The sequence below is a fragment of the Eptatretus burgeri genome, chromosome 2 (genome assembly GCF_056783735.1).
Source record: "Eptatretus burgeri isolate ZD-2024b chromosome 2, Ebu_testis_v1, whole genome shotgun sequence".
NCBI classification, from domain to species: domain Eukaryota; kingdom Metazoa; phylum Chordata; class Myxini; order Myxiniformes; family Myxinidae; genus Eptatretus; species Eptatretus burgeri.
Genome location: NC_140962.1, coordinates 144942306 through 144957328, shown reverse-complemented (window position 1 = coordinate 144957328; position 15023 = coordinate 144942306). Strand labels below are relative to the sequence as shown.

General features: G+C 43.1%; 1 pseudogene; it reads right to left on the bottom strand.

Moving 5' to 3' along the window:
* Positions 1 to 6035: 6035 nt before the first annotated feature.
* On the bottom strand, positions 6036 to 8761 carry LOC147033427 (uncharacterized; annotated as a pseudogene).
* Positions 8762 to 15023: the final 6262 nt, after the last annotated feature.

The following is a 15023-nucleotide window of genomic DNA, read 5'->3' as shown; positions in this document are numbered from 1 at the left end:
ATGCAAAAAAAAATTTCTCTAAATTTTTTTTTTGGGGGGGGGTAACAAATTTTTTTGGGTGGGGGTGGAAATCACTTAAAACATGTACAAATGGAAAAAAATTCTCTATTTTTGGGGGGGGTAAAAAAAATTTTGGAGGGGGGGGGTTGGAAATCACTTAAAACATGTAGAAATGCAAAAAAAATTTTCTTTCTCGAACAATTTTTTTTTGGGGGGTGGGGGGGGGGAACAAGTCCAAAATTTAATGGAATGATCCTTGGACCATACCTAACGCCCCCACCAAGTTTCGCAGAAATCCGTCCAGGAGTTTTTCCGTAATACTGTTCACAAACAAACAAACAAACAAACAAACAGAAAAGGGTGAAAACAGTAACCTCCATCCATCTTCGAAGATGGCGGAGGTTAATAAGTATTAACCTTTATGAGAGCATATATGATAGGTCATGCATGAAAATGCTTTGTTATTGTGAAACAAACAATCATTCTTCGCCCGGGTAAATAGAACCCACTTCTGCATGAGCGCAAAGTTGTTTTTTAATGACATTTTTCTCGTGATTCTGAAAGACCCGAGAGACAAAAAAAACAGAACACACACAAAGGAAAAAACTATTACTCTTTGTTTGAAGCATATATGAAAGGTCGTGGATGGAAAAAAAATTCTGTCAAAGTTGTGGCAAAACAAAAATCATGGTGGGTCCAAAAAGACCCAGGAATGCATTCATTGTGGGGTGTCGCGGAGAGAGCAAGATAAGGAGAAAATTATACATTAAAAATAAAAAAACCATACATCTCAAAGAAAGCAGCAATAAAGATAATTACATTTGGTTGTTTTTGGTTTTGTAAAAGTAACACCTGACAAATCTGTCCCGTCTTCCGTGAGTTTGCGAAGTCATAAATTCTGCATCGTAGGGTTATAATCAATGGTTTCTTTGAAATTATACTTGGTAGCTGTCTGGGTAGCTGACATGCAATTACAGAATCACAGAATAACAGAAAGCACAAAATCACTTCAGAACTGGTCTCCTCTATATACTGTCCCCCCCCCCCCCCCCCCAAGTATCAAATCAGCCTGGGAATTCTTCCAGAGAAACCTGCTCTCTCTCGTATGCACAGATCCATCGCATCTCATCTTCAGGTATCCTACAAGTAAAAAGGAAACATTTTTACCCTGTCCCGGCAAGGCGAAAAGCGGGGTTAAGCGATCGGTTACATACGTACGTACTTATGTCGTACGTGTCTGCGTTTTGTTAAGAGCATTCATCAAAAGTGGAGGAAATTGAAACTTTACCACACATGATATGTGACTTGGGCATATAGCGGACACTCTTTTGAGGTCAACATGAACCAGTTTTCTAAAAATCCTCAATTTTAATCCGATTGACTAGAAATTTGAAGATGATTTGCAGATCAAGTCCCTAAATTCAACCAACAACTATGTTTGAGGTCAACATAAGGCAAAGGATCAACATTGGCCGAAGTTTCTAAAATTGTCAATTTTCATCTGAATGACTTTAAATTTGAAGAGGATTTGCATATCAGGTCACTGAGTTCAACCACCAACTATTTTTGAGGTCAACATAGGGCAAAGGATCAACATTGGCCGAAGTTTCTAAAATTGTCAATTTTCATCTGAATGACTTTAAATTTGAAGAGGATTTGCATATCAGGTCACTGAGTTCAACCACCAACTATTTTTGAGGTCAACATAGGGCAAAGGGTCAACATTGGCCGAAGTTTCTAAAATTGTCAATTTTCATCCGAATGACTTGAAATTTCAAGAGGATTTGTATATCAGGTCATTACATTCAACCACCTATTAATTTTCAGGTCACCATAGGCCAAAAGGTCAACATATGCTAAATTTAATTTTTGTAATTACCAATTTACCTACAGAAGAGTTGGCTCACACCAAGTCCTTCTCAAGACTGTGCGGGGTATTCTATGAATACCATTTAGTGTCATAATATTTACAAGTTAGGGATGATCACAAGAGATTGTCATTTGAAACCATCCCAACATCTTACTTTGAACAATGGTTGATGCTTGTCCATCCCTCCATCCATTTGCATGATAGTACATGTTGATTGTCTCCATGTAAAAATTTAACCAGTGATTCATTAAATAGTTCGCACGCACACACACACACACACACACACACACACACACACACACACACACACACACACACACACACACACACACACACACACACACACACACACACACACACACACACACACACCTATTTTGTTTATGGTAATGGAGATACTGTATTGTGTAATTATACATACTGTATAATATCCTACATACGTACATGGTATTATTGATGCTCATCATATAATTGCACTAGCAAGGTACCCGTGCTATGCATAGGAGGTGGCTGGACAGCCGCTCGACAGCGGTTCGTGAAGGACTTGGGCAAAAAACTGACTGCAGCTGACCCCAAGAGAAGTAAAGTGGGTAATATTTCTATGATGTCACAATGGCAAAACTACAAATTCCGAATCCGCAAATGTCATGGGTTGAAACCCTAACACAATTTCCACATTCTGCTTTAAACTAAATCACTCTATATGTTCATTCCAAACAGCATCATTCAAATCACAAATTAATACTACACCGTTAATATAACAAAATACAATATTACAAACACTCATGAGGCAAACGAAGAGAAACACCGTTCTGACGTTACATCTGGGCAGGGAGCAGCTTCATATGGATCGAAAGTGAAAATCACAATTGTATTGAGGTATTTATGAAACCTTTCACCCACCTTCGGACACCGGCTGGGACCCCAAAACATTCCACAGGTTTGAGGGGCTAACCCCAAAAATGAGGGAGTAGTTTGGAGATGGACAGACAGACAAACAGACAGACACTCCTACTTTATAATATAGATACATGCAGACATGGTATTATTGCTGCCTATTATATAAGAGCATATTATGCGCATGCACAGGTGTATGTACGGTTGTGTCCGTGCCGTCCATACATAGTTCTCCACCATCCTCATATTTAGTAATATGCCTGGTGTTGGCTTAATAGTTAGGGTGGTGGGCTTTGGATCCGAGGATCATGAGTTCAAATCTCGCTCAGCTGTTGAATTAATACCAGGTGGGGTTAACTCGGCTTGTCATCATTCCGAGGTCAGCAAAATGAGTGCCAGCATGCTGGTATACTGTGTCAGAGTGGCGACCCATCCAGGATTGTGCCCAATAGCCAATGAGACTGCTTAAGCAGCACCAATGCTCTGCACAGAGTATGGTCCCAATCTCCTCCTCCTCCTCCTCCTCCTCCTCCTCCTCCTCATATTTAGGACCAATATGTGGCTGGCTAAAGATGTTATAGAGTTTTGAGTTTGAGCCCCTGTTGTGCAATAGAAATAACACCAGGTGGGGTGACGCAGGCTGTCATACCTTCGAGGTCAGCAAATTGGGTACCGGCTGACTGGGAACAGGTGCACTGCATTAGCAGCACAGCAGCGCTTCCAGAAATGATGCAACCAGCAGCCACACTCAGCATACGATACAGCAACAGTGCGTAGAGACCTGGGTTTGCTTACTTTTCGTGGAATCCTTTCAAGTTATGAAAATTTAAAATAATCAAGGAACTTCCCACTATAAAATATTGCCTCAATTCTGTGGTTGCTTCTTGTGCCCCAAACCCCTCGCTCTCTGTACCCAACCTCTCCAGTCACATCCAACTGTTCCTGGACTCCGTGCTTTTCACCTGTGAAGGTAGAGAGGTTTCTGGCACCCTGCTTTGCTGCTCTTCCACATCCTCTTTCTGCTCTTTTCACTCCATCAGTTGCCATAGGTTATGTTTCCTCTGCTTGGAAATCAGTCAACATCACTGCGTTACATAAACTAAAACAGAACTCAGTTGAGCACATACCTCTGCCCAGCTGAACAGTTGATATTTTGTATCCCACTGGAAGGCTTGGTGTTAGCTTAGTGGTTAGGGTGGCTGGGTTGGGTTCTTAAGGTCCTGAGTTTGACTCCTGTTAGCTGATGAATTCACACCAGGTGTAGTTGACTCATCCTGTCATCCTTCTGAGGTTGGATAAATGAGTACCAGTGTACTGGTAGAGGGGCACAACATCAGTGGCACAGCCACGCTTCCAAGAAATGATATATACCTGGCAACTGAGCTGCCATACTGAGCTGCCGTGACGTTTTTAAAATTAATTATTATTCAAATGAATTCAGAAAGGGATTCAAGTAAGTTCAAGTCAAATCAAAGGGAAGATGAAATAGGTACAGTACTGCATTGGAGTATTCAGAAGGAACCCAAACAAACAAATAAAAAACCAATGTCACCAGCAGGGTGACCCGTATCTTGCCAAAAGGTGACCACGTGTGACTTCTTTAAGGTCACACCGAGGTGAACAGAGTTGCTATCCACCAGGAGCGACTCCTTGAGGAATATCTGCCTACGAGAGATTCCGATGAGAATCGTTCTACAGAGTAACCATGAAAAATATGCGTTTTCCTCATAACGTCACCAAATGACGTCATAATGTCTCAAGCTTGACATATCTAGAAAGCACTCATCGAGGTGTTCAATTAGAGGTATAACATGATATGTTACCTAAGATTTCAAAATTTTACCTTAGGGTCAAAATATTTCGACCTTAGGCGCTAACCATGAAGGTCAAGGCCAATCGCCACCAAAAACTAATCAGCTGAGCGCCAGACCATATACTACATTCCCATAAAGTTTGGAGATGATTCGATTAAAATTACTCAAAAATAAGGGTTTCGTCGACCTCCATGATTTACTGCAAAGTGACCTTGACCTTTGACCTTGACCTTTATGTGTGCTGAAGGGTATTGTAATAATACTACGATATGTGTACCCACAAGAGTTTCCGATGAGAATTGTGCTCTATAAAGTGATATAAAGAGGAAAAATCCAATGATTACAGACAAACAAACAAAAAAACTTACCAAGTAACAGATCTTGCAAAAACGTTGTTTTGGCAAGATAAAAAAAAACCAGATGAAGTCATCAGGAGGAACCTTGATTGGATTCAGGTTTCAGATGCTTCTTCTCTACCCTCAAACCCAGACCGTCATACGTGTAAAGTTTCGCCTCGATCTGTTTGGCCACTTCAGAGAAGAAGATTTTTTTAAGATTGTTTAAAAAACAAAAAAACAATATGGCTGCGGAATCACGTGACCGATGACCTCATGATTTTTTTTTCTGTGGACCATTTTATCCCGAGATGACTCAAAAATTTTCATACTGTTCGGATGGGGCGTTCTACATATGCAATTATGACGTCATAACAAGGGCACCGATGATGGAATATAAAATCAAACTCATTTAATTCCCCATGAGGAAGGAGTACTTGCTATTTGCCAAGTTTCAATTTTTCCCTTGGTGCGGTTTCAGATACAGAGGTCCAACGTTTTTATAATGTGGTTGCCACACCACGTGACCTGTGATGTTATAATTATCATTAAAACATTCTACAAGAGTCATTGCACCAATCGTGAAAATTTCCTCTCGATTCGACAAGCGGTTGCGGAGAAAAACGCAAAAGTTCTGTGCGGACAGACACAGGCAGAGAGACAGACAGACAAACAGACAAACAGAAACACAGACAGATAGAAACACAGACAGACAGAAATAGACAGACAACCAAACGGAACAAAATGCAATATCCTCTCCTTTAGACTCGATGTATTTCTGAAAATTGTGCATCCTAGAAGCATTTTTTAGTAAAACTTGGGAACATGACTTTTTAACATAATTAAGGTATGCTGAATTCGATGAGCCCTGTTCCCAAGCTGAATTTTGAGTTTTTGACCATCTAATTAGCATAAACAAAATGGCTGCCAAATTGACAATTTTGGGCACTTTCTTGGGACAGGCACTACTACACCATTTAAATAAATGAACATTGTTCACATGTACGCATCCTAGAAATGTCCCTTGAGCAAAAGATCAAAGCTACAGGCTAATAAAATTCGTAACATGCCAAAAATCTATTATTACGCTAATTAGCTACTGCCATTACCAAAAAAAAATCAATTTTCTGCTGTAACTTTGTTACTATGCATGCAAACCTGACAAATGAGATGTCTAGACCTAAGTTGCTGGCATGCACACATTGATGTGCATCGTAATCCTGAATTCCGGCATGTGCAGCGTCGAGTCTTGCATTCTTTCTGACATGCACAGGCGACCATCTCGAGGCAACTGTCTGGAATGGGACTCAATGCCAACAATATGGGTTGCAGTCTTGATTCCCCAAGTCTCCATCCTATTTCAGAGGGTGCAGGGATCTCAGGTGTGGGGCAGTGGGAATTTCTCCATATCATCGCTTGATAGTGTACTCTCATCAAATGGAAACGGAGCGCATCACTTGTTTGGAGCCATGGTTTTCTGGTTTCCCCGTCTTGGAGAACAATAAATGCCGTGCTGCATCAACAGAGTCTGTTGTGTGCACATTGTATATTCTGAGGACAAAGGTTTCTGAAGATTCGATGGTTTCCTCTGTGAGTTCACCAATGCCCAAGTTCTTTAGCAATTCATGGTGCTCTTTGAAGACCTTCCATGATGCTCTTCGAAGACTTTCCATGATGATCGTTTGGTGTGATTCGCGATGTAGGAGGTGGTGTCACACCCAGTCAATGCGTGATATGCTAGCAAGGATGCTGCTAAGCATCTTGGTAGTTTGTTGAAAACTGCATCAATGGGTATATACCGCCGTTTCTTAGATGTGCCCGACATCATCCAGAGATGCTCACATTGCATACGTCGAAAGTGGGATACCAGAAGCAGGAGAACATCAGTGTCCCTGGAAGACACAACAACTGTATTAAACCGGCTGTGGACGGCATGCAGCACCAATCTTGTGTCCGCTTCTTCATGTGTGGATTTCAGAGGTGTCAAATCAGTTGTACCTTTTGATGACTTGACCTCTAGTTCCTCTCTAAATCCCCCGGCAACTACAATTTCTTTATCCTTAGGCGCCTGCGAACACGGTTCCTCAGACAAGAAATGTGCTAGATCTGCTTTATTATCAGCTCGTGGCAGAAAAATTGACCAGTTCTTTGGAAGAGGTACATCAGGACCTTCCACAAGCCGTGTGATTGGCCATGCTGCTTTACTGCACCGCGTTCTGGTTGTACCCTTGATTGTTTCTTCCCTGTATCTGTCGAACACAATATCAATTCTTTGATATTTGGAACCTGCTTTCAGCACAGTTTTCACGTACGTGTCGGCCAGATCTCCAAAGGTTACAGCATCATCAGGCTTTCCAAGAGCTACTACCAATGCTTGTCCATCAATGATAAGGCAAGTTGACGTGTCATGAATTTGAATTGTCTCAGGACAGTCTATTAGTTGGGCTCAAAACGCTGAATCAGTGGGAAATGGTGTCCACTTTTTTTTGAAGACGGATTCTAGGGTAAAATTTATCGCTGAGTACTATGATGATGCCGAGCGATTTTTTTTTTTTAAAGGTGCCCAAAACCGGTTTTTGGGCATTTTGGCCAAGTTTATGGACAGGACAATAGTTTTTTCTTCATAAAAAGGTTGATTTAGACCTATGATATATGTGTTATGAATTTAAACTCATGAAATAGCCCAGGGCCCATTAATTGGCAAAAAAGGGCCCATTGGCCCATTATGTGTAAATAGGCATGGGTGCAGGTGTTTATCCAATTTAAGAGTCTTATCAAGACAAATTTGGACCATATCTCTCACGCTGTGTACATGAAGTGGGCCTTGCTTGAAAAACGGATATTCAGATTGTGGGCCAGGTGCCCATGTTGGGCAATAAGACCAATTTTCAATATAAAATGGGTTTATAATTTAGGTTTTGATCTTCAAATTGAGCCAGATTACAAGTGAATTAGAACAATGAACCTACTATATTCTATTCCATCACCTGGGCACTTAAATGGGTGGGCTAAAGCGCCCACTTAAGTGAGCCAAAGTGCCACCAAAGGACGTAAAAAGGGCCCATGTTATAACTCTATGTAATCAACGGTTTTCTGCTTAATGCTATCCATTTTCAAAGGATAGGAAACTGGGAAGGTTTTCTTGAAATTATTGATCTCTTTCTACCGTGGTGTTTCGGACTAAACCACCAGAATTATGCAAGAAGTATGAGCTATTTCTATGTCGACATGCAGAACCTGACGGAGAGGAATCCCAATGCGTACGCATACTTGTCGAGTGGGGGCTTCACTGGATCCTTGTCTGGCAGAAAGCACACGAAAATCCCGATGGATTAAATAATGGAGATGACAATAAACAGACTATCAAAGGACACGGGAGGACTGTCCGGAATGACTGAAAATGTTGGCGCTGGTGAGCGTTGGATGTGAATCAATCACTGCTTGACAGCCCTGCAACACCATCTAGATACGAAGCTTGGAAGGTATGCTTCGTATTGCCATGAAGAGTTTGGAAACAAGAGAAAGGAAAGGGATGACAACAATGTATCAAGAGTTGTTGATGGTCTGAATACATGGGTTCTGACTTTGTGGGATCCTTCTCAACCTCTTGTGCATCTCAGTACTGGTGAAGTAGTGCCGGATTCAATGTTGAGAAACGTCTCATCCACGAAAGAACGTGGATAAGAAGCCAAAAGAGAATTCCTTAAACGTTTCTCAAAGAGTAAGCAAGATTATACCGCCACAAGAACAAAAACAGAATCACCTGCCAGTGAGAAGTCTGATTTCACGACACAAGACACGAGCTCTACGCCTGAAAAGGGACGATCGAAATACACTGACCCCATTAAACGGCAAGAAGTGATATCTTTCGATAAACTGAAATGCAAAATTCTGAAAGTGTCGGTTGTTGAGGCCAAAGGAAAGTCTTTTGCTGCCATATTGACAGAATATGATAGAAATCAGCTCAATCTGAGATCAATAATGGAATGGCCCATTACCAGTAAACCCTGGGCTATTTGCAATGAGCAAGGTACCAGTAGAGCTTCTTCGAAATCCCTCTTCCGAAACAACTTGCAAAAACTATCACCACAACCGGCGATGTCCAAGCCTCCAGAGGATATAGAATGTTGTGTCGTCGACGCAATGAGAGTTGTTCAGATAATCCCCATCACAGGACTAGAACCACAAACTTTCTTTTCATGGGCAGTTCGCATCGTAAACTACCTGAAGTCTCTTCCAGGGAATACTTTGCATCTGGAGTTTGACGACTACAGAGCAGTTCCAGGTCAGACTTACCTTTCTAAAGGTCATCCAAACAAAGGCAGAGAAAGAAGAATATCTGATCTGTGTCAACAGCTTCCAAAAACTGGCTATTGGAATGGTTTCCTCACCAATTATAGGAACAAACTTCAGCTTTCCAATCTTCTCGCAGATTTCATCATGTCAGAGAAATCCAGTATCCAGAAGGATGCATTTGTCACGAAAAGTGAACAGTGTCTCTTTTTGGCAAGCGATTCGTCTCGCCCTTCAACGCAAATTGAAGAACTGAGATCTTCCCATAGAGAGGCTGATCCCTGAATCGCACACCATGCCGTCTTTGCAGCAAAAAAACACAGTGAAACGTGTAGTTGCAGATGACATGGATGTGTATGTTCTGTTGTTGTTCTGCGCTGAACAGTGTGAAGGCAATGTCTATTTTCAGCAAGGTACGTCATCGTCTCGGGAAGGAATAACATATCACAATATTGTTGCGAATTTGCGCCCGCCGGCGTGCGATCGGCCGCTCGACTCGAATGGCGGCTGCCTCGCCCACCGCAACGGACAATTCTGTCATGACCCTCTCGGAACAACGCCGGGAGCTAGTCACGGGTGGGGGTTTAACCCTACCACGACCATGCCAATTGCCCACCCATGCAGGATAGGGTTGCTCGCCAAATTCGATCTCCCTAAGTACCTGCGCGGATGGTCGACTGGGCGATCGTACCTCGCCGCAAGCTGACTCCGGACACGAACCGCTTAAGCGGTCCGTTCCGTGCTATCGGGATAAGCGAGTGGTGTTATTGTCGGCCTCGATGGTTCCGATTAATTATCGGGCATTTTAAGCCCACTACGAGCCCTTTTACGTGAAGTAGGATGGAGGGTCAATAAAGAAAAGACGAAGCGAAAGGGGAAAACAGTTTACACAATGCACATTTATTACGCGACACACGGAAAGCACACATATACAGCCAAACAAACAGTCAGAATGCACCTATATCAGGAAAACAAAAGAAACAACGACGCAGAGTTACAACCGAATACGCGTACACACGGCAACACTTACACAGTTCTACTTTACAAGACACGGCGCAAAGACACATTCACTCAAAAGCAAAGGGAAGAAGCCACCCTCATAGACAAGGGGGCAGACGGGCCTGTAGGCCAATATGTGCACGGGACCTGAAGGAACGGCCAGGTCCGCGAGACCGGGTGGGTCCTACCCGCGTCCTCTTGATGCGTTGGCGGACGAGCCGCAGACGTGGCCGCGTGGCTGTGCCCCGACTCCGTGCTCCTTCGCGGGTTTTGTTGGCACGACGTTTGGAGTGGGGTGGGAACGGGGCCTCCTTTGTAGCACTGTCTCAGCGCAGGGGAAAAAAGGGGAATTGTTGATGCTCTGGGGGAGGGAGAATGGCTGGCTGGCTTAGGTCCCGCGACGAGCGATCTCCCACCACGACCTCGTCGCCGACCGCCGTCCTTCTCGCCTCGGACCCGAGCTCCTTGGCCTCTTCCCCCAACTCTCCTCAGCCGACTGCAGAACCCAACTCGGTGCCTTCGCCACCCGACTCCACTCTCTGCCACACTCCGCCGCTGCCACACTCCGCCGCTGCCACACTCCGCCCGATGACTCTCTTACCAAAACTCTCACTCTCTGCCACCAAAACTGACTCTGCCATGATTCGCCTTGCGCTCGGTGTTTTATAGGCCGGCAGGAGAACCAATATGCAAATTTCCGGATCAGGATGAGCTCGGGGGCGGAGCCACGCTCGCCCATTGGACGGAGGAAAAGTGGGCGTGAACCTCCCCTGATCCTAGAATTTGCATATTTCGATTTCACACGGACGCGCCTGGAGGCGGGGCCAAGCCGCTCCGCGCTTGCTGATTGGACGGATCAGAAGTGGGCGTGTAGCATTCTTGATCCGAATTCTCCCTTGGAAAGACCGCTATTTGCATTCGCGGCTCGGTGCGTATCGCTTGAACGAGCCCAAGACAGCCCGACGCTCAGTGTTCACAGGTGGTGCGGGAATGGCCGTAGAAGGAGAGAGGTGAGGGTGGTGGAGGGTTTTTGGTGGTGGTTTGATGGTCATGGCAGATGAGACGTGGTTGGTTCAAAATAAAGATAGAACAGAAAAACGGCTATCTCAAAGCGTTGCAGCCCGAAAGAATCACATAAATACCCTCTAAACAACGGGTTTGGGACTAACTTCACATGTACTTAAAGTTATCTCACCTACGGGACCTGAATGGTGGTTTGCGAATTTCCACAGCCGTAACAATATCAAGAGCCCCGCGTCACATCTCGGCAAGGACGTTTGTGGAGCTCTTCCGGCTTTTCATGCCTTGACAGGGAGCGACTATACCCAGCCATTCTATGGGCGTTCAAAGTTCAAAAGCTTTGAAAAAAATGAGACAGAATCCTGAATCAATCAGGCTCTTAAGCAGCCTTTCAACACAGACCGCTGATGTTGATCAAGTTGCCGACTTTGTGTTGCGTACCATATACCCAAGACGTACCATCGACCCAAGAAGGAGCGGACCCCTGGGGAAAGCAGGTATTCGAGGTTGATTTCTGGAAAGGGACACACCAGAAAATTCACTTCATTAAAAAGACTGCCTCCAGATTCTAATTCCTTGGGATTTCACATCAAGTGTGACAACTTCGTTATCTACGGGATGGCGAATTGCCTCACTGGCTCATTTGAGCAACCACATCCCCTTAACTATGGCTGGAAATTCGAAGATGGTGTCCTTGTTCCTATCTGGTACGAAGGGGATCGTGTGCCACAAACAGACCAGCTGCAAAATAAGCCCGCGCCACAAGTACTCGACTTCACAAATGAACACTGTAACAAAGAGATTGTTAACCTACAGCCCTGTGAAAACGAATCCACGAGGAAGGAGACATCGCAACACATGAAGAATCAGATGTAGCAGAAAGTGACTGCAGCTCTGAAAACGAAGATGAATTCCCTGAATGAGGATTTTTTCAGTTCACTTCCCTGATAGACAAAAGATACACAAGGTAATTTACCAAACAATAGAGAAGTTTTAAGAGTAAATTGTCCATTAATTCATTATGACATTTTTTTCTTTATTGCTATGTTTCAAATTTTTCTTGACCTTTTTATTCATATATGTTAATTCTTTATTTTCATTGTTATTTTCAGGCAGCAGATAGCGCAGCACATACCGGATTGCAGCCAACATGAGCAATTGATCGGGACAAACTTCTACACGACTCCTTATGATGCGCCTGATTAACGAACGTAGTTGACAAATATTGTGCCTCGAAGACTTTAAACCTAAATGGTATGAAAATTATATTACGAGAGAGGCCTGGTTACAATGGCTGTTTGCTTGCTCTGTTCGCAACTTACCCACGTAATGTGACAAATGAGGCGACGTAATTACAATGAGTGTTCGTAAATGTATTGTACTGCTGAAAAAGTTCATCGACATTTCTCGTTGTAGAGTTAAAAGAATAGGACCTTAAATATGAGCTTGCAAATATTTTTTTTATCTCTCCAATTTCAGCCCATGCTGTTGATGATAATGGTGAACTGTTGTTGCAATATAATTGTGCTCTGGTGAAAAAAAGAGCCTCACATGAGACGATGAGATTTAACGTAAGTAGTTTAGGTAATTATATATATATATATATATATATATATATATATATATATATATATATATATATATTCAATGTTACAGTTGATTTAAGGTAAGAAAAACATTGACATTATATGTACTGTAAATCAAAATGAAAGTTCTGTTTCTAAATAACCCATTCTTTAGTTTGAGATCAATTTCAATGAAATCAGCACCCCTCAAAACCTATAATTCAATCTTTGTTTTGGGAAAAAAAACAGTTGATTACTTGCATTTTAATCATGTGCCCATTTTAGGCCTTTTGCTGGCACTTTGGGCCACGTTGGCCCATCCTGCGTGCCCAGTGGACAGAATATTACAACACCTGTTTATAGTGCGTTAACGGATGTAATTGATTGGTAATCTGGCTCACTTTGAAGATCATAACTGAAATTATTAGCCAATTTTTATTAACATGTGGGCACCTGGCCCACAATATGCAGATGTATTTTTCAAGCAAGGTCCACTTCATGTACACCGGGTCAACAGATATGGCCCAATTTTTTCTTTATAAGGCTATTAAATTGGATAAATACCTGCACCCATGCTGATTTACACATAATGGGCCAATGGGTCCTTTTTTGCCAATTATCGGGCCCTGGGCTATTTTATGAGTTTAAATTCATAACACATATATCATAGGTCTAAATCAACGTTTTTATGAAGAAAAAACTATCGTCCTGTTGATAAACTTGGCCAAAATGCCCAAAAAACGGTTTTGGGCACCATTAAGGTCCAAAATGGGCACTTAAAAAAAAAAAAAATCGGTCGGCACCATAGTACTCAGCGTCAAATTTTACCCTAGAATCCGTCTTCAAAAAAAAAGTGGACACCATTTCCCACTGATTCAGCGTTTTGAGCCCAACTATACTCGTATGTCTTTTGTTATCACATAAGCAAGTAACGACTTGTTTCCAGTGCGTAGTGTACCATTCATTTCGGCAAGGGATACAGGGACCGGAAGAAGCTCATGTTTGAGTACAGATGGCAAATGAACTGGCCGACCCGCCTCATCTGCAGTAATTAGACGTTGGAGGACATTTCTGTCTGTCTTCAGAACAGTTTTCTTGTCTTTGTCCTTTGTGCGTTTATCCACTTCGTATAAAGTGGCAAATGTTGGGGCGTTATTCTTGTGCAGATGGTTCTGGATTGAAACATGTGGCTTATCACATTGCTCAGCCACGATCAACCTGTCCTGAACAAATTTCTTGACTTCTTCTTGTCCAAGTTCCTTGGCACGTAGTAGTGATTCTTGAGTTGACTCTGTTGCTCGGTCTTTCGGAGCAAGGTTTTGCAACGTACCTGGATGTGATACAGATGAGAACACACTGAATCCCTGGAAAGTGGAAAGTAAGGAATTATCGTCATCATTGTCTCTCCTTTGTCGTGATTTGGTTGCTTCGTTGTGAAGGTCTGTACTCCCACGGTGGAGAATGTACATTCCATGGGTTTGTTCTGCTGTGTGAGATCTCAGGTTAAAGCAGAGTGTCCACCGACACAGAGCTGATGTCGTCTTGGTGATAGCAATGATACCACCTCCTTTCTTGCAGGTGCCATTTATCCATTCCATGGCATGGTCAGGATCTACTTGGCTGAACTTGTGAGCAGATCTCTTGACTACGAAATTGCCTCTTTGGAACTCTGTTAAAACAGGTTCTGGAAGCTTATGCATCTCCACTAGATACACTGGACCCCATTGTGCATAGTTCAGGTGGTCATACCACTTGAAGTAGGGAAACATCAGACTGAAAGAGTAAAGATAGAGATCCCAGATGCCATCACACTGAGCTCGAGTCTATTGCAGCAGTAAAGTGACCATGTCCATATATTGCCACCAGAAGCTGAAGTTCCCATCATCAGATCTACTCTCAATAAAACCATCCAGGAGCTTCCTGAACTTTTTCTGATCCAGAAATGTTATCAGTTCTGGAATCTTCTGCGGGTCATCATCAGAAGCCATCCTGGAAATGCAAGCATAGCAATCCTCATCTGCCTCTGCAACAAAGGAGAGAAGGCTTGGCATAAAGAGACGCCACAGAGCTTGCAAAGTCAGTTCGTGTGCCCTCATAGCTTTGTTGTATGTCTTTCCTGCCAGAACACGTTCTACAGTGCCTTGCCCGAGCAGTCCCCTCTCCACCCACACTTGAGCTTGTCCGGAACCATTCATATGATCTCCTATGGCCTTGAGGAAGTTCATCGATA